Source organism: Mustela nigripes, chromosome 8, assembly GCF_022355385.1.
Source record: "Mustela nigripes isolate SB6536 chromosome 8, MUSNIG.SB6536, whole genome shotgun sequence".
Classification (NCBI taxonomy): Eukaryota; Metazoa; Chordata; class Mammalia; order Carnivora; family Mustelidae; genus Mustela; species Mustela nigripes.
This window is the reverse complement of record NC_081564.1, coordinates 19,437,131-19,454,516: the sequence shown is the minus strand read 5'-3', so window position 1 is coordinate 19,454,516 and position 17,386 is coordinate 19,437,131. Positions and strand designations below refer to the sequence as shown.

The window sequence follows — 17,386 nt, the reverse complement described above, 5'->3', positions numbered from 1 at the left end:
GGAAGGAAAAAGCCTGAAACCATTCTCCTGTGGGGGACACAGAGAGAGAGGAAGACAAGCAGACATCACCTCCTTGGCCTCTCATGAAAACCAGCCCAGCCTGGCTACTCCTTTACTGCGAGTTCTTTGGGGGCAGAGGTGTGTGCCAGGAACTGAGCTCTGGGTGGCGCGACTGGAGGCCTGCGCTCTGTTGACCTTTCTGTTCCCAGCGCCCGGCACCAAGCCTGGGCCTGGGAGAGCGCCTGCTGGCCGGTGTTGATGAAGGGAATGAATGGAGGCTTGTGTGTTCCTCTGTAGCTGATGGGAAGGTACGTGCGTGGGAGGCCCCAGCCGGCACCACTATTCCTCAGCGTTGGACCAAGTGTGGCTCTGGAAGACTATTTTTGTTGAAGTCTGTCATATGTGCAGAAAGGTGCATAACTCCTAAGAGGACAGCTCGATGAATTTTCAAAAGGCATGAGGGTACCAGATCAAGAAAAAAGGCACATGCCTTGTACCGGCTCCAAAAAGATGCCTGGTACCCGCTCCAGTAAGGCCTCCCCAGAGGGTAGCCATGATCTTTACATCTCTATTAGAAGTTAATTTTGCCTGTCTTAGTACTTTATAGACATATAAAGTACCTTATGTACATAAAAACGCAGATGCTCTCTTTTGTATTTTTTTTGGCTCAGCATAAATTTGTGAGATTCATCCAGATCCTTCTGTGAAGTTCTGGCTTGTTCTTTTGCCTGGCTGTTCCGTATATAAAACTTATTAGTGTTTACATATTTATTCTCTTGTTAATGGGCATTTGGCTAGTTTCTAGTTGGGGGCTGGGCCTCATCGGTAGGTATTCTTTGGTGAACAGTTAGATGCATTTCTTTTTTTTTTTTTTTTTTTTTTTTAAGATTTATTTGTTTATTTGAGAGCGAGAAAGAGCACACAACAGGAGGGGCAGTGGGAGAGAGAGGGAGAATTGTAAGCAGTGATGAGCTCTGAGCCTGATGGAGGGCTGGATCTCACAGCTGTGAGATCATGATCTGAGCTGAGATCAAGAGTCGGATGCTTAACCGACGGAGCCACCCAGGTGCCCTAGTTCTGATGGATGTGTACTTAACAGTAGAATTGCTCAGTCATAGAAAAGGTGCACATTCTGCTTTTGGCTCTGTTATGCCATTTTCCCAAAGGAAATTGCCAGGTTCCCCTGTCCCCTGAGCATGAAGGTTGTGGTTGCATCATGTCCTTGGTAACACCTCGTGTTATCTTTTATATTTTTCCAAGCTATTCGCATGTATGGTGGTCTTATAGTAGACTTTTAATTTGCATTTATTTCCCTGGTGATCATGATCTGAGCTGAGATCAAGAGTCGAATGCTTAACCAACAGAGCCATCCAGGTGCCCCAGTTCGGTGCATTTCTGATGGATGTGTACTTAGCAGTAGAATTGCTCAGTCATAGCACATGCCTGAGTGCTTTCTGTGTGCCAAGCCCTGGTTCTCAACCAGATTGCGCCCCCTGGGATCACTGGCGATGCCTGGAGATATTTTTGGTAGTTGCTACTGGGTTGGGGGGTGGGTGCTGCTGTTATCTAATGAGTAGCACTCACTCATAACAGTAAGTGCTCTTTCATATGCTTATTGACATTCAGATGATCTTTTGTATGAAGTGTCTCTCTTCAAATTTGCCCATTTTTCTCTTGAGTCGCCTATTCTTATAGATTTCAAAAAGCTCTTTATATATTCTGGTTACAAATACCTCATGTTATTTGTATATTGCAGATATCTTCTTCCATTTGTAAATTCTTGCAGTCAGTAAGAGGAAGAACTGGGTTTTTCAAGCCTCCAAATCATTGATTTGAAGGCAACGTAAGCCCTTCACCTGTGTAAGCCTTAGTTTCCCTCACTAAACCCTGCAGAGTGTTTATATTTAGCTCAGAGCTTGCTTCATAAATGGAGCTCTGGCTGTTATTGGCACCTTTGCTGGGATGAAAGAACCCTGAACTAAAATAGGTAAAACTCACCCTGTGGGGGCTTTTTCAACCCAAGTCATTTGTGTTTCTCAGGTCAGTTCTATAAATATCTATTAAGCACCTACCTTATGCCATTCTACAGGTTATTCATTGAAAGTACAGCACTGAACAAGACCCAGTGCCTACCCTTGGAGGATGTTGCTCCAGGGGCGAGTGCCCGGGGGCTGCGGGAGTCCCCGGGGAAGCACTGACTGGGCTAGAGCATCATGGAAGGCTTCCTGGAGGAGGCAGGTGTCAGGGGGTTGAGCATTGTTAAGTACACCTCTTGTGATCAGGCACATGCTTGAGTGTCTTCTGTGTGCCAGACCCTAGTTCTCAACCAGGCATGATTGTGCCCCCTGGGATCACTGGTGATGCCTGGAGATATTTTTGGTTGTTGCTTCTTGGCAGGGGAGGGGGGCACTACTGTTATCTAATGAGTAGAGGCGAGGGATGCTGCCCTAATGTCTGTGGCCCTGAGGTTGGGAAGCCTTAAACCAGACAGTTGTAATACCCTGCGGCGTTACAGTAAGGACAGTGGTGGCGATAAGCAGAAGGACTGGGAATGTCACCCCAGCCAGAGGATGTCAGAGATGCCATCGCAGGAGGGGGAACCTGAAGCTGAATTTTGAAGGGTTGGGTAGGAACTAGCAGGAAGCTGGAAGTGCTGAGGAAGGGCACTGGTGAATCATGGAGATGTAAGGATGGGACCTCGCGTGCTTGGGGGTTTCACTCCCGAGGGCAGGCTTAGAAATGGGACGGGAGCAGACTGTGGGGACTGTGGATGGCAGTCAAGGACTTAATCGGTCTGTGTGTCCTGTCTGTCCTCCCCCCTCCCCGCCCTCCCCCTGGAGCTGTAACCCACATGCGGTTGCTGAACCCTTAGAGTGTGGCCAACATAGCCAAGGAACTGAATTTTTTATTTCAATTGAACTTAAATTTAGATCTCAAAACAGACACTTCATTCCGTTCTTGGGAAACTTTTAAGCATGTGTGGAACTATTTCGGGATGCAAATGTACTTTTTCAACTGTAAATTTTATGAACTCTAAATACAGATCGGATATGCCTACTGAAAAGTGGAATGTACACCCCGGATTTCAGAGACCTAGTACTAAGGGGGGCATGTCTCAATAATCTTAATTTTTATATTGATTTTAAACGATACTTATAGTTGATGTTGACTTTATTTAAATTTTCACATTGGTTAATGGTAATATTTTGGGTAGGTTGGGTGAAACGAAATCTAGAATCAGATTTCATTTCACCATTTTCTTTTTCATGTGGTTTTTTTTTTTTTTTTCCTTGAATGTGGCTTCTGGAAAATTGAATTCCACGTGTGGCTTACCCTGGACGTCATCTGGACATCACTGTTATGGACCCTGGGAAAGGGCTGGAATATCAGGCTGAGTCTGAGGGCTCATGGAAGGGTTTAGGAAGAGAAGCGACGTGGTCAGCTTTCCATGGTAGTTATACCCTCTGGCCACCATGGTGAGAGAAGATTCCAGAAGATGGGATGTGTCCATCTATGGGGAGACTGCATAGCCTGAAAGTCTTGGCCTGTGGCCACAGAAAGGAGCCCTGATGCCCCAGACAGATAGTGCACAGGCAGGTGACCAGGCTGGGCCCAGAGGAGAGGAGCCTTCGGGGAGGGGCAGGCACATCCAGGACTGACTGGTTCTTCAAAGAGGCCTCATAGCTGAGAGACTGCAGGAGTAATGTTGGCCACCACAAGTCAGCCTTCTGCTGGTCTCCACTCCAGACACCTGCCAGCCCCAACCTGGTCCTCCCCTGCCACCCTGACTGAAGCCCACACCCCTCTCAGGTTTGATACGCCACTTCCTGCTTCCCTGCCCTGCGCTCCACTGTTTAGCCTGCTCTGTGACCTTGAGCAAGTGGCTCTCCCTCTCTGGGGGCTGCCCGCTCTGCATGGTCTCACCCTTGTCGCACCTAGGGCATAGGAGAGATCTATGATGCCCATGGATGATTGGTCTTTCAGGGTTGGGTCTTTTGAGGGGTGACCATGTGGAGCTCTGGGTGGGGGGGGGGGCATGACACCCTCCTGTTCACTGGGTATCTCCCATCTCTGGATTATGTTCTGGCTGCACTGCTTCGGAAACTGAGGCTCAGAGAGGTGAAGGGGCTTGCCTAAGTCCACATAGCTCAGCAGGGGCAGGATTCAGATGGGGAATGCAGACCTTCTCAGGGCCAGGCCACCACTCCCAGGACCATGTCTCAGTGTTGGATCAAGGGACAGGAGCTGGGCTCCAGGTCTTCATCTGTCTGGTGGGGCGAATGGCAGTGTTGACTGCAGCTGGCAGCTGCAAGGCGGGAGTAGTTGAGGGAAGCAGCACAGTGCCTGCTCGAGATGGGAGACAGGCCTTCAGATAGCACTACTATTTGTTGGCCGATCCCTACCTTCCATTCTTCCCAGTAGCTCTGCAGTGAGTGGTATGAGCCCACTTTCGGGGGAGGAACATGGGGCCGAGATGTGTGCCTAGTCAGTCAAAGCTGGGGCCCCAACCATCCCTTCCCCACCTGGGCCCTGTTCTCACCCCAGTACCCCAACATGACCTCCTGGGCTCCATGAGGGCAGGTTTGCCCTGTCTCCCAGCCTGGTCCTCTGTCCCAGGTGACTGGACATGAGTGGGCACAGGGCGGCTCCCCAGGGGCGCTCACGAATGCCCAGCCCACGGAGCCTGTTCCCTCCCTCAGGAACTTTCCCTCCCTTGCTAGGTGAGCTGTAACCTTTCCGCCTTCCCCCTTTGAGCCATGTGCCGACAGCCAGAGTGGGCGGGCAGGAAGCTGGCAGGGAACATGCCCGGGACGTGGCCAAATTCTAAAAAGGCAGAGCTGGGAGAGGCCTTACAGGTCACCGGACCTGGGTTCTGGTTGTCTGGACACGTTGATCAGCCTCATAGCTGAAAAGGGGAAGATCCATCTGCCTCATCAAAACAGCAGCGTCTGGCAAATGAAATTGGTACAGACAGTGGGCAGGGGTGGTGGACCTTAAAGACCACTGGCCAGAGGGTCTTTTGGGGGCACTCTGGCAGTTTCTGCTGTGATCTGAGGATGCCTGGCCAGGCAGCTGACCCCCTTTATACATAGCTCCCTAGATCTGTGCTGCTCAAGTTCTAAGGTGCATGGGAATCCCTGCGGCCTGTTGAAATGCAATTTGATGTGGAACCTCCAGGAGGGACTGGCAGGTTTCCAGGAAGCCCTAGGGGGCCTCTCAACGTGGGCTCAAGGAGGCCTTTTCCTGTGTGGTAGGGCGGGTTGCAGCAAAGAAGAAAGCCTAAATGTCCAGCAGGGAGGGTTTGGGCCTGCATGATGGGCCATCCCTGCTGGGGGAGGAAGGGGATGCTCTGGAGCAATTAAAAGGAGGGAGGACGATCCAGTCCGATTCATATGGGTCTTGTGTGAGGATGAGCCCACTCTGAGTGCAGGGGCTTTCCCTGTGTCATTAGCCAAAGTGACCCATGCTAGACTGTCTGGCTGGGCTATGGGGCACACAGCAGGTGCTCAAGCAGTGTTTCCTGGATGGTCGAACCAGTGTGCTGGCGTGGAAATACCTCTGTGACCCAGCAAGTTTCAGAAGCTTGTGTTGGCCACGCTGATATTTGGGGGTCCAATGAGTGTTTATGGGGTGGGGGGGCTGACTGGACATCGTAGGATGCTTGGCGGCATCCCTCACCTCGGCTCATGAGATGAGCCCTTCTTGGCCACGCTGACATTTGGGGGTCCGATGATTGTCTGTGGGGTGGGGGGGGGCTGACCTGGACATCGTAGGATGCTTGGCGGCATCCCTCACCTCTGCTTGTGAGACGAGCCTTATTACTTGTGACAACGAATACTGTCTCCAGACATTGCCAATTGGGACAATTTTCCCTCAAGGAAAATCGGTCTGTGGTGGGATATGACCGCGTGTGGATGGAAGGAGGGGAGGATGGGTGTTTGGGAGGGTGGGAGAGAGGCCCTGTGTGGTGTCCATTCAGATGTGGGTTCCACTGGGACCCCCCGGAAAGAAGGGCGGTCAGCCTCCCCAAACCCGTCAGTAGTGGTTGGAGACTTGGCTCCAAAGAGACTTAAGCGTTCTCTGTTTTTGTTTTTATTTTTTAATATGGAGATGATACCTGTGACTTGACTACTTAAGTAAATTTTAGAACTAGGAAGGGTACAGGACTTCTAGATTGTGAGGGTTTGGTTAAAGTATGTGCCTGCAGCACCCAGCACGGTGCCTGGCAGGCCATGGGAGTGCAGCCGAAGGAAACCACTGTTGCTTTATTGCTGTATTTTGTTGCACACGTTCCCTACCACCGGCAGCCCTTAAGCACATGGAAACATTAAGACCCCATTTGCATGTGGGCAAATTATCTCTGAGAGAGGGGGGACTGTCCCAAGGTCACACGGGAAAGTAGAAGGGCATCAGTCTTTGTGGCCCTGAAGTAGGTGCCGTTTCTTCCCTGTCGCCCCGGGGACCCTGCCAGGTGTTCGGACCTCCTGGTCATCCCACCTGTGGACTGAGGCCATCTGGGTTGCTTCACGTCCCCCAGCTTGGGGCTCGATTGATGTTCACCAGCCCAGCTGGCGCCCAGGAAGCTGGCAGAACTGGAAGTGATGGGAGCGTGGCTTGTGCTGTTTTTGCCCCGCAGCACCAGTGGGACAGCCTAGGATGTGGAGCCTGTGACAGAGGACCCTGGCCAAGAAGGCTCCTGGAGATGGCCACTGGCTTCCAGCCTTGTGCAGCTTCAGAGTCACATTGCACCTCTCTCGCTCAAATACTTGCCATGGCTCCCAAGTACCCAAGTCTGAATTTCTTTCCTGTTCCTGCTGGGTTATAATTCCATGCCCTTCAAAGGATTTTCCATGACATCACTAAATTGCAAATACTAATTATAGTGATAACTATAATAATAGGACCCAGAGCACCAACTGTTTTCAGGAAAGGTACAAAGTGCTTTCCATGTATTATTTTATTTAATCCAGACAGAAACTATCTGGCGCTGCTGCAAGTCTGATTCTCATCTTACATATGAGGAGACTGATGTCCACAGTAGTTGAGTGTCTTGCCCAAGGTCACGTAGCTTCTGGCTCTGCTGGGATCCTCAGACTGACTCTAGAGCCAGACTTTTAATCAGGAGGCCAACCTACCCTAGTCTTGTTAGGAGAATGAGCCAGAACGATGCCCTCAGAGAGGAGGCTGGGTGTCTAGAGAGCTGGGCCCAGGCCTGGCCTGCTCCATGACCTTGACCAGACTGTGCTCTCTGGGCTTCCCCTGGGCTTTCTTAAAAACTGGCTCTGTATTCCAGGGCTGAAGGTGTCCCAAGTTATGCAGCAAGCAAGCCTAGAAATCACCCCGATTTCATTTTTCCCCTCTTTTCTCCTGTATCACACCATTGAAACATATCCCTTGTAGGAGAGCTAGAAAATTAGGGGGAAGAAAAGGAGAAATACATGAAGTTCCAGTTAACATTTTAGGGTGTATCTTTCTAGAGTATTTTTCCAACATAAATATTTACCAGCATGGGATCAGTCAGCCTTTCTGTCACCTAACTTACCTTGGATGTCTTGAAGGGTAATGAATTTTCTTTTAAGATTTTATTTATTTGAGAGAGAGAGATTGAGAAGGGGGGGAGGGGCAGAGGGCGAGAGAGAAGCAGACTCTGTGCTGAGCTTGGAGCCCAGTGCGGGACTTGATCCCACAACCCTGAAACCACAACCTGAGCAGAAATCAGGTCAAACCCTCAGCCAGCTGAGCCACTCGGGCACCAACAGCATAGTGAATTTTTATAGGGTTGCATCCAGGTCTGTTGTGTATACCATGGAAAGATTAATGAGAATATCTAATTACAGGTGATGATAATTTAATAGCTGGCATTTACTGGAATCCTCCTCCTGCCGGGTCCTGCCCTGAGCACTTGCCTCAACAGTCATCCCAGCAACCCTCCGAGATAGGCCACTCAGCTCATTCTACAGATGACACAGGCCATTGCTGTGAACTGGCCCCAGGTCTCATGGCCTATTCCTTGGCAGAATCAAACTTGGACTGGGTCCCCCTGGGCCGTCCACCTCGGCCCTTAACCACTGTTGGGCCACCCCGCCCCTCGCCTCATCTCCCGTGTTCTCTTTGAGGCGGACACATGAGCTGGGTGCTGGCCGGAGACGGAAGGAAGGAAGACCAATTAGGAGAAGCCACGGTAGTGTACATGGCCCCGTCTGCAGCCCTGGGGAGTATTCTGCTTGGAACAGTGCCTCTGCCTGGTGTGGAGAGCCACTCGGCTGCCATGGGAATTTGCCAGAGCTCTGTGGGGTGTAATCCAGACAGGCTGGACCGGACAGATTTCCCAAAACTTGAGTGTGTAGGTGGCTGGAGCATCCATGGCTTCTAGTCCTCAAAGAGTTATCAGGATACCCGGTACCTGGCCGTCTGCTTTGGTCACCCTAAGCAGGGGGGCCCTCGCATGAGCCTGAAATGCCGTTTCCATCTTGAGTTTCAGAGGGGTGAAAAGCCTTGTCCCAGGTTGCCTTCAGGGCTCATGTCATCGACAGCCGGGAGCGTGGGGGTATCCTGGGCCACGTGTACTGTACTGGGGGCTCAGCATGAGTCAGGGCGTGGATAACACTTTGGAGGTATTATCTTATTCCCTCTACGCTGCCGAAGGAGGTGGGCACTGCCTGTTCTCATTCTACAGATAAGGAAACCACCTCTCTTGTCCTCTTTAACCCTGGGCACCTGGGTGGCTCAGTCAGTTAAGCGTCTGCCTTCAGCTCAGCTCATGATCTCAGGGTCCTGGGAACAAGCCCCACATCGGGCTCCCTGCTCGGTAGGGAGTCTGCTTCTCTCTCTGCCTGCTGCTACCCGTGCTTATGCTCTCTCACTCTCGTCCTATCTCAAATAAAGTGTTAAAAAAAATAAAATGCTAACCCTGAGTTCCTTGTCAAGTGAAATCTTCCATGGGGCACCCTGTGAGGGGTTGCCTCAAAGAAGGTTCTAGCCATTGAAGCTGGGTATGGGGCAGGGAAAGGAACCTCAGAGTTCGGCCACCCACTGGAAGTCAGTGGCAGGGAAACTGAGTCCCAGAGAGGGAAGAAGCATGTCCTGGTGGCACGGTGCCTGAGCAGAGCATGTAAGATTAAAAGCCCCTTCCCCTAGTCCTGGGTCACGGAATGTTACTCTCTGCTCTGCCTTCCGGGTTGGTGGACCACAAAGGCCACAGCCTGTGTGTCTCAACTTTACATGCGGGATGTGTGGTTTGGAGAAAGACGGGCCTGCCCTCTGCTCGCTCTTCGGTGAAGTCGCCATCTCTTTGAATCCTCACAGCAGCCTTGCTCCTAAGGATGGTTGGACCCATTTTACAGATGAGGAAGCTGAGGCACAGAGGCTGGCTGAGTGGCCGCCTGGGGCTCTGTGCCCCACTGACGACTGAGACACACAACTCGTTCTCCTTCCCTGCAGGGTTGTGTTCAGTGTCTGGGGCCAAGGTTGCCCCAACTCCAGTCCCTGGTGTCCTCCACTTGCTTTGAACTTGAGTTCATAGCCAAGGTCACGTGCTGGCGTGTGTTGCCAGCATGGGTGGAGGTCATGTTTCTTCCTACTAGTCATATTGTCTCCTCCTTTTATTTTTTATGTGAAACCAAAAGACCCAAGCCACGCTCTAGGTTCTGCCCTCAGGATTTCCCCTCTTGCTCTTATGTTGGTCAGTGTTGTGAGGCAATGTGCGGGAACTGGAGACCCTGCCCCTCCCCAGGCAGGAGTACAGGTTCTCTGGCTCCTGGAGGCTTAGTCTTTGGATGGCCTCTGAGGGGCCTGGGAGTTTGGAGGAAGATTTCCCTGACTCCGATTTAACAATTCTTCCTGGTCTGTGTAGGTCACAGATCCAGACAGCAGGGCCTTGGTGACCAACAGAAACCATGTATATCTTTTTTTTTTTTTTTAAGGTTTTATTTATTTATTTGACAGAGAGAGACACAGTGAGAGAGGGAGCACAAGCAGGGGGAGTGGGAGAGGGAGAGGCAGGCTTCCTGCAGAGCAGGAAGCCCATTGTGGGGCTCAATCCCAGGATCCTGACCTGAGCCCAAGGCAGACGCTTAGTGACTGAGCTACCCAGGTGCCCCAGAAACCACATATATCTTTACATTGCTTGCCAGTGGCTACAGATTTCTCTTCTTATCATAGCATGCACCTTACATTTGCTGTGGGGCCTGCCCCTAGATTGTGTTTATTGTTTTATTAAATGTGTATGTAGGTCACTTTATCAGAGCATTTTTTTGGTAATGCTGTCCTTAGCCAGATTCCACTATAATTGGTGTTCTTTTGATCCTCTGTATTTTATTCTACTTCAAAACACTCTAGGGGTGCCTGGATGGCTCCGTCCATTAAGTGGCCAACTCCCGATTTTGGCTCAGGTTATGATATCAGGGTCGTGGGATCAAACCCCGTGCCATACTCCACGCTGGGCATGGAGTCTGCTTGAGATTCTCTCCCCTGCTCCCCCCTCCCCCAGCTGCTTATGCATACTCGCTCGCTCTCAAAAAAAAAGAAAAGAAAAAAATACAGCACTCTTTGCAGAAGGGGCCCATCAGTGTCACCAGACAGTTAAAGGGCTCGGTGGCACAAAGGTGTCAAAGACCAGCTAGACATGGGTCTGTGCCCTGATGCTGCCCTGCACCATTGTGTGGGGACCTGGCTGGGCAGTGGGCAACTTGACCACCAGCTCCAGTGCCCTAAGCAGCATTTCCTCTAGCGATGGGGTGGGAGGTGAAAGGCAGATCCCTGGGCTTCATCACCTGATTTCCAAATCAAATGTTTGGGTGTGGGACCCAGGGGTCTGCAACATGGGGGTTTGAGAACCAAAGGAAAGGGGAGGACTCACAGTGATACAATCACAGAGCCTTTTGTGAGCACTGGCAGGTTATTTGTTTAACCCTCATAGCTCCGTTAGTATCCGCATTTCACAGATGAGGAAGCAGGCACGGAGAAGTTAGGGAATACGTCCCCCCACCCTTTACCCTGACAGGGACCGCATTGCTGGTCATCTGCAGAACCAGGACTCCTACTCCAGTGCTCATTTCCCACCCCTGGCAGCTTCTTGGCAGAGGAATGGAGACAGGGTCCCCTGTGGGTTTGAATGGGTTCATGTACATGCGTGTATGTGTACGTGTGTGTGTGTGTCCTGTTGCATTGTTTACCAAGCAGGGGCCCCCATGTTCCCAAGCAGGAAGCCTTGAGTGGGCCATGCTGGGAGTGGGGGGGTTGCGGTGCACAGGGTGGGGGCTGAGCTGGTGGCTACCTTGAGCGGCCACGTGACAAATGGCTTCCCCATCTGTGCACTGGGTGGGGTAGGCTTTCAGGGAAGTGATTAAGAAGAGCTTGGGTTCTGGCCTCTGTCAGTCCTGGGTCCCAGCTCAGGCTGTTAACCATCTGTGTGACCTTGAGCTCGACACCTTGCCTCTCTGAGCCTTACCTTCTCTGTCAGAGGCTAATCATAGTATCTGCCCCCAGGGCGGTGGTGAGAAACAGAATGCCCAGAGCAGCACTGGGCACACAGGAATTTCTCTCCCCGAGGCTTTACTTGGCAACAGAACCAGATGCCAGATGATTCTGTGTGCGTGCTTGTGCTGCTACTGCTTTTTTCTTTTTTTTAAAATGAACTATTTGTTTTCCCGAGTTGTACATTTTTCTCTCACCCACTGGAGGCTGGCCACCTGAGGTCTCCCGCTGGCCCTTCTGGGATGGAGCCCAGAAACGAAATACACAGCAACTCCCACTGGGGCGAATTGCATCTGCATTTCCTGGGGTTGCCTGAGCCTGAGCCCCCGACACCAGGTGGGGGCGTGTGCTGCCCTGATTGCAGCACACCAGACCAGGGGGTCGGCCAACGGAGGCCTGCGGGACAAACCGAGCTCGCTGCTCGATTTTGTAAATTAGAACTCGGCCACCCTCCTTCCTTTCGTGTACAGCGGCTTTTGTGAATGGAGAGGTGGCCTCACAGACCGTGTGACCCACGTGGCCAAGATCCTTGGCTCGCTGGCCCTTTACAGAGGAGACTTGCTGATCCAGCCTCCCCAGGCCACTCCTGTCTTCCGGCCGCAGTTCCTCCCGTTGTTATTCCCATTTGTCCGGTGGGAACACTGGGGCTCAGAGAGCCAGATCAGAGTCACATGAGTGACACCACAGTGACCTCAGCCTCCTCTGAGTCGGGGAGCTGGGATGTGAGCCCTGGGCCTCATCACTCCCATTCCCAACTTGTGCCTAATAGGGGGCCGAACTGGGCCTCTTAGGGGGATACTGGACTGCATGTGGGGGACTCTGTTTAGGTCATTTTCGGTAAAAAGTGTAAAGATCAAAAAAGTTCTAGAGTCAAAAGTTCTAGAGTCCTGGGATCAAGCCCCACTTTGGGCTCCCTGCCATCTCCCTCTCCCTCTACCTGCCCCTATGCCCTGCTTGTGTGCCTGCATTCTCTTTCTCTCTCTCAAATACCTAAAATCTTAAAAAAAATAAGTAAGTGCTCAGTAAGTAAGAGCTCATACTTGAATGTAGAGAGCCAGCCCACCTTCTCTTCTTCCCTTTTTAAGCACTGAGAATGCTTTTATGCTCCAGAATTAACCTTTGACCTCTTTTTCTGGCTGGTGTCCCTCCAGAGTGGGGCACAGGTCTCTGATCCCCAGGGGCCTGGCCCCAGAGAGCACTGGTCTCCTGTCTCCCCAGGGGGTCGGGGTGTTGACATCTGTGGGGGTGGGGGCGTAGCCACGGCAATGGAATGTTTGGGAGCTGATGCCCACAGAGAGAGATTGCTGGGCTGATGGCTGAGCCTGCCCACAGGGGCCCTGGGCCATGCTCCAAGGCCACTCTGTAAGTGCAGCCACCTGCCTGCTTCCCTGGCATCCTGTGGTCCAGCCCCCCTCCCCAGTGTGGGGTGGAGGGAAGGCGGGGGGGGGGGGGGGGGGGGGGGGGGGGGTGGATACACCTCTCAGCCTGAAGGAACCATGCTGAGTTTGAAAATTCACAGGAGCCTGAACCTGGGATTGGATTGGCGTGGTCTCAGTGTTAATGTCACCTCCTTCTGTGACACATTATGGCCCGTCTCCCTGCCCCACTGTGGGCATTTCCTTCTGAGCATTTGTCACAGGCCTCATTATCCCTCACGCATTATCCCCAGCAGGGTGTTAGCTCCACGAGGGCTGGGCCCTCTGTCTGCTACCCTCGATGTGTCCTAGCGTCCCGGTCAGTGCCTCGCACACAGTAGGTATAAATGTCTGTGGAATGAATGAACGTGGGCCTAAGGGGGTCGTGAACAGCCCTCTCCCCGTTCTTCCCTTCCAGTGGTCATGAGCCAGTGCAGAGAGAGAGAGAGCAGAGTCCCTGCTGGCCTCCCCTGCTTGCCCCCATTTTATGAGTCACGTGACGTGACGCCCAGGACAGCATCTTGGGGACACAGCCAGCTTTGGAAACTGACTCTTCTCTCTGCTGGATGTGTGGCTTCTCCAAACCACTTCAGCTCTCCACCTTTCAGTCTCCTCACCCATCACATGGCCATAAAGGGCCTCACCTTAAGAGGTTCTGGTCAGCATGAAACAGGAAAGGGAAAGGGCAAAGGGGAAACAGCACTTGCTGTTTGTGGAGCGCTGGTCTAACATGTTCTAACTTAGTTCCACCTCCCAGCACCCCTAGAAGGCGAGTTCCTCTTTGGCACTGACCACACTGCAAATGCCCTCTCAGGTATTGCTCTTCTCCCCATTTTACAGATGCAGAAACTGAGGTTCAGAGAGGCTTCGTGACTTGCCTAAGGTCACACAGCCAGTAGCTGGTGGAACCTGGATCAGAGCCAGCCCAAGCAGCCTGCCCGCCCCCTCCCCCCAACCTTGTGTGGCATAGATTTCTAAATGTACTAGTTCTATTACTTTATTCTAGAGAAAGACAAGATGCCAACACTCTGAAAGTATGTCTTGAGGAGAAACATGTTATCGCCAAACACCACTCCTGGTGGTGTTTCGAATTGTTGGTATTTCCTTCTTGTCTTTCTTTCTTTTTGTGGTTTGTGTTTGCTCTTTGGTTCGGCTGATGTGGCAGTTTTGCTCTTGGGCATAATTATATGTATCCTGTCCCCACAAGGGCCTGCGTCACTTGTAAACTGGAGAACCGGGGAGGGTTCCATGCATCTCATTTGTCTTCCAAGTCAGTGCCCTCTGGTAGAACTTCCTGTCCTTGATGGGAATGTTCTAGAGCGGGAGCCCCAGACCTGTTCTAAAAATGTCCAGATACTAAGTAGTTCAGGTTTTGCAGAGTGGGTATGGTTTTTGTTGCTGCTTCTCTTCTTTTCCCGGGTCCCCTTCTCTTCCCGTCCTCCCCCTCCTCCTCCCCTTAGAAAAAAGTAAGACTTTTAAAAATTTTATTTATTTATTTATTTGAGAGAAAGAGAGAGAAAAAGCAAGCAGGGAGCAGGGAGGGGAGGAGCAGAGGGAGAGGGAGAAGAAGACACACCCCCCCACCCCCCTGACTGAACAGGGAGCCTGATGCAGGGCTTGATCCCAGGACTCTGTGATCATGACCTGAGCTAAAAGCCATTCTTAGGGTGACGGTTGGATTTGGCACTAGGGCCACTGTTTGCTCACCTCGCCCCAGACCTGCCCTATCCAGCAGGGTGCCTGCCCGGGCCCCCACAGGGCTACCAGGCTCTTGAAATGTGGGGGCACTCAAGGAGCTGAATTTAAATGTAAATGCCTGACCAGTGGTTGGGAGGCTGTGGCAGCACCCCACCCTCCCCACCACCCAGCCTGTGGCTGGCAGGCTTCCCAGAGCACAAGCACCGCACAGAGTACTGTGGCATTTCAAGGACCAGCCGGGGGCATCTGGGCCCCAGCCATCTCGCTCTTGGCCGGAAGAGCTTCAAGTGCCCTGGCCCTAATTGTTTATATTTGTTCCAAGAGGCAGGCTTCGGCTGTGGGCCACCTGGGCCCCAGGAGCTCAGGGGGTGCTGGTTGTTGTGGTTACACCTGGACATCCCCCTTCTCTATTTGTGAGAACTCAGCAACCCGCTTTTTCGAGGACAGGCCCAAAGGCCCGATGCGAGGAGTGAGTGAAGAGGGAGCGAGGACAGAAGTGCAGCAAGGGCCTTACACCTGGCAGATAACCAGCACCACACAAATACTTTGGAGATTCTGGGTACTCACTATGAAAGGGTCGTTGAGAGCTTTCAACAAACAACACATTTTATGAGACGGGAAAACTGAGGCCCAGAGGACCGATGATTTATGTATTCAGGGAGTTGTCCAGCTGCAGAGCTGTGTTCTGAAACCCCCACGTCCTGCGAAGGGACCAAGAGCCCCAGACTCCACGTGTGAGGCTGTGATGTGATTTCCCTTGTGGGCCTCAGTCATCCCATCTGTAATGTGGGGGAAGGGGAGAACCAGGCTAGAACTCCTCCCCACTGTGAAGGGTAAGGACACAGCAGTGGGATGTACACCAGGAGCCCACTTGGTTCCACCTTCACCCTAGCTTCCTGCCAGAACCCATTGTACTCGTGGCCCGGTTCCTTTAGTGCAATGGTTAAGAGCTGGATGCCTGGAGGCACCTCGGTGGCTTAGTCAATTAAGCGCCTGCCTTCAGCTCAGTTAATGATCCCGGGGTCCTAGATGGAGCCCTGTGTCTGGCTCCCTGCTCAGTAGGGGAGCATGCTTCTCCCTCTTCTTTGCCCCTCTCCTTGCTCATGCTCTCTCTCTCTCTCTCTCTCTCAAATAAACAATTAAACTCTTTTAAAAAATGAAAAAAGAGCTGGGCATCTGAGTCTCACAGATATAGCTGGGCATCTCCTGGTTCCAGCAGTCCCTGGGTCGGTTGCTCTTCCTCTTTTTCTCTTCTTTAAAACTGGGATCTTCATTCTCTCCTCGTAGGGGGACTAAATGATACAAGGCACTCACATAGTAGGCATTTGGTCACTACTGGGTGGCAGCCGCAGGAGAATGTCCCACTGCCAGGGCGCCATATTTATCCTAGGCTAGATTTGTGGTACCCTTTTGGAATTGGGCAGTGTACAACCTGTTCAACCATACCCAGCAGCTCCAGATGGTGGTTAGTGGTATAGTGGTGGTAGTGGTTGCTTATCCTTATCCTTGCTTATCCCAAGGTCCTTGGGCTGAGAGGAAGGAAGAACCCTGGCTGGCAGAGGCCCAGGGGCTCCCTAAGGTGGCAGTGCCTTAGCTCACATTCTCAGCTTACACCTCTCTGCCTAAGCAACATGCCATTTCATTCCCTGTAGGACCAGGCAAGTTCAGACCCCAGCTGATCTTGGGCTCAGATGGCCTCCCCTGGCACTCCAGCTCGTCCCCCAGAAAACTTCCCTCCAGAATCATCGCCAGATACCCACTGGGGATCCTGACCCCCTCCTCTGCCCCTCTGATGGGACCCAGCCCCTCTCCAACACCCACCCGTAATGCAGCCTCTCTTTCACCTCCGCAGGGGTCAGCCAGTGGACAGTCTTGCCGAGCGGCCACAAGAGCTGGGACCTAGCAATGAGAGTGCCCAGGGAAGGTAAGTGCATCCAGAAGGCTCCTGCAGATTCTGGGTACCTCCAGACACTGCCCTAGAAAGAGCTGCTCCAATCCCCCGGGCTCTGTTCCTGGGCAGCCACATTCCCCCAGCTGGCATCGTCCTCTCTGGTAGAAATACAGTGCTGGAACAAGCTGGGTCCCGACAGCATGCAGGGGGCAGGCCTCGGCAGCTCTTGGTCTCTTAGAGAGAGACCTGGTGGTAGAAGAAGGCTGAGTCCCACAGGGGACTGTGGAGCAGATTCCAGGCATGGCCAGAATCCAAACCCTCTGTGTCCCATCTGCCCAGGGCCTTGGTATGCTGGCTGAGCCCCAGATTTCCCTAAACCTCATAATAGCTCTCTGAGAGAGGGTTATTATGCTCCCCCTTCCTTTTTGAGTGGGGAACAGAGGCTCAGAGGGGTGAAGCCCCTTGTGTAAGTTACCAGCTGGCAAGTGGCAGAGGGAGGATTTGAACCCAGGGCCGTCAGATGCCACGGCTGTGGCTCTCACCCACCATGCTCACTGCCAGGACGCTGGGACACCTCGCTGGACAGCGTCCAGTGGGGACCGGTCTGGCCTCTCCAGAGTTGGGGTCCCTGGCTGTGGATGGCCAGGAAGCTGCCTTTGGCTCTGTGGGTCACTGGCTATATCTCTCTACAAGGTCACCCTACTTTTTCTTCTCAAGGGATCCCCCAGTTCTTTTCTGTTTTCTGCTCAGGGCTGACCTGTCTGCTTTGAGCTGTTTTCTTCTGGTGGCAAAGACGGGCCTGTGGGTGTGTCCTGTCTGAGGACGGGCGAACAGCTCGGCCTCAGCCTGGTGGCTCCAGGCCTGCCACTCCAGCCATGTGACCCTGAGCCAGTGGCTTCTTTCTGAG

The 17,386-nt window shown here is 52.4% G+C and overlaps 1 protein-coding gene across 5 annotated transcripts in view; it reads left to right on the top strand.

Moving 5' to 3' along the window:
• The window catches only part of TPST2 (tyrosylprotein sulfotransferase 2), a 47,063-nt gene that overhangs the window by 14,327 nt on the left and 15,350 nt on the right, over window positions 1–17,386 (top strand). For all 5 annotated transcript variants that reach the window (XM_059408713.1, XM_059408712.1, XM_059408711.1 and 2 more), the window contains one exon: window positions 16,441–16,512. The gene's annotated coding sequence lies outside the window, so the exon portion shown is untranslated. The remainder of the gene's footprint in view (window positions 1–16,440; window positions 16,513–17,386) is intronic.